Source organism: Miscanthus floridulus, chromosome 5 (genome assembly GCF_019320115.1).
Source record: "Miscanthus floridulus cultivar M001 chromosome 5, ASM1932011v1, whole genome shotgun sequence".
NCBI lineage: Eukaryota > Viridiplantae > Streptophyta > Magnoliopsida > Poales > Poaceae > Miscanthus > Miscanthus floridulus.
In genome coordinates this window covers 45144256-45147028 of record NC_089584.1, presented here as the reverse complement: position 1 = coordinate 45147028, position 2773 = coordinate 45144256, and the positions used below count along the sequence as shown (strand labels likewise).

Below are 2773 nucleotides of genomic sequence, written 5' to 3'. Positions count from 1 at the left end.
TATCTGTGTGCTTGCTGATTACTTAATATATATATAAATTTACAAGTGTTCTCAATAATTACCAATAATACATTTCTGGCATCATGCTAGGGATGACAACTTAGTAAAGAGTGATGCTAAGAAATGTCAACAAGCATTTCTAGCGTCGTTGCCGGGGAGGGGCACATGGCTAAAGAGAATTGACCAAATAAATACTTATTGATGAAATCATAACCTCTGCTTTAGTAGGCTTACCCTTGTTTGTCTTTGTTCATATCTTATAGAGGGTATTGCAGACTTAGTTATGATTCACCAACAACTTCAAATTAGAATCAAATCAATCAAGAGGAAGCTCAACACCAGTTTCTGAGCTATGGCTAACAAAACTCTATGTGAATTCTCTACTCCAAGCACTGAGAACATCTACACTAGACCAACACTCAGAACCAACAACCTTCTGTTTGAGCTCAAGCCAAGCCTCATGAACATGGTGCAAGCTATCCCATTCAGCGGAAAGGCACATGAAGATGCTAGTGCTCACCTTCAGATTTTTCTGGAGATTAGCAGCACAGTCGTCATCAAGGACGTTGCTCAAGACATCATACTACTTCACTTGTTTCCATTTTCACTTGTGGGATGAGCGAAGCAGTGGTTCTACATCAACAAATATCACATCAACACATGGGCAAAGTGTTCAAAGGCCTTTCTAGAAAAGTTCTCCCCTATAGGCAAGACCAATGCCTTAAGAGGAAAGATTTTAAATTTCCAACAATAGAAAGGAGAAACTATTCCAAAAGCATGGGAACATTTCTAAGAATATATTTCAGATTGTGCTCATCATGGGATGGAAGATTGGTTACTCATGCAAGGCTTTTACCATGGATTAACTCAGAGAGCCCATGAACAACTGGATGCAACTATTGGAGGATCATTTATGTCACTCACCCTTAGAAAAGCTGAAACTCTTATGGAAAAGATAGCCTCTAATCAAGGCTGTTCATCATGCAACATTCAATCATGCAATAAGAGCGAAGAAGTACTAGAAGAGGTGTGTGCACTATCAACCAAGATGGACGTCTTGTTAAATTGGCTTGAACAGTGAGCCAATTACAAGAAAGATCGTCAGGCCATTCAAGATGCATTTAATGCTCAAAACACTTGTGGAGAATACTTGGGGGGTAGAATTCCCTGAATATCAGGAGGATGCAAATATCATCATCAACAATTCTGCTCCACAACAACAGAGACAAGGGTGGAATCAACAACAATGGTCGACTTACCAAGGTAAGTACCCAGGTAATTACTATAATTCTTCTAATTCTGAACAGCCATCCTTGAGAGACTTGATCTTAGAACAAGCCAGGATTAATGTGAATATTTCTAAGAAGATTCTTTTAATGATAAGATCCTAGAAAACATATATACTAAACTAGATATTTTTTCTTCCTCCATAAAAGACTCACTTAGCTATAATAAAAAGATAGAATCACAATTAGCCTGGTTGGTTGCTGCTCTACCTTTTGCCACTAACCTTGAGAAGGTAAATGCCATAACCACATGAGGTGGTAAGTCTACTCATGATCCACCATATCCGATAAGGATAGGTAAGACACCAGTGGTACTATAGGAAGAGAAGACAACCGATGAAGTTGAAGAAGTTGGGCCACAAGAGTGAGAGTTACACCAAGATTTTCATGACACAACCCTCCTACCGTTTCCACGTAGAAATCGGAAAGCCAAAATGGATGAGTAGTTTGGTAAGTTTGTAGAGGTAATTCAAAAGTTATATATCAATATTTCATTGCTAGATGCCATACAGGTACCTATCTATGCAAAGTATCTTGAACACATCTGCTACAACAAAAGACCACTACCTTCCACTAAGGTAATCAAGTTAACGGAGGAGTGTAGTGCGGTCATCCTAAACACTTCACCTGTCAAGAAAAAGGATCTAGGATGCCCCACTATCGACTGTTCGATCGGGAGCCCGCACTTTGAGAATGCGTTATGCGATCTTGGAGCAAGTGTTAGTGTCATGCCCAAAAAGGTCTTTGACAAGCTCAACTATTCAACACTCATGCCAACATTAATGTGCTTGCAACTTGTTGACCAATCGGTCCGCTACCCTATAGGAATTGCTGAAAACATTTTGGTAGAAATACAAAACTTTTTCATTCCTATAGATTTTGTAGTACTTGACATGCAGGAAGATATGAAGACACCCCTCATTCTTGGGAGACCCTTCCTAAGCACTACAAATGCTCACATTGATATCAGCGCCAAAGAAATTAAATTTCATATCAATGGGAAGGAAGAACGGTTCGCTTTTAAGCCAAGACCAGAACAATGCTCTAATTTGGAGTGGTGTGAAAAGCAAGTGCAACCGTTAAGGTCTCCATCTCCAGGACCGACTGATGCAACCAAGGAATAAACTTGAACGGAGAAGTTTGGTTCGGTAGACTTAAAATTCTGAACCCGCGCTGGGAGGTAACTCGGTAGTTATCCATATTTACTTTTTCATATTGCATTAATCATTTTATCTTAGCATATTTACTTTTCAACACCTGCATCATGAAACAAAAATTCTTATCATGGTAGTATAAAAACTTAAGCCCCATGTAAATAATTTTTACGGAGTAAAAACCTGTAAGAAATATTCATCATGGAGGCATAAAAATTTAAAAATACCATCATTCATCTTGTTATATTTCGTAGTATCATAAAATATTTTTGCATTGAATATATATATACATATATACGGTAGAAATATGAGAGACACATTGTGGCAGAACCT

General features: G+C 38.4%; 1 non-coding gene across 1 annotated transcript; it reads right to left on the bottom strand.

Annotated features, from left to right (window-relative positions):
* Window positions 1-718: 718 nt before the first annotated feature.
* On the bottom strand, window positions 719-825 carry LOC136455821 (small nucleolar RNA R71). The gene has a single exon (XR_010759286.1). It is a non-coding gene; the product is annotated as a small nucleolar RNA R71 (small nucleolar RNA).
* Between the last annotated feature and the right edge of the window lie 1948 nt (window positions 826-2773).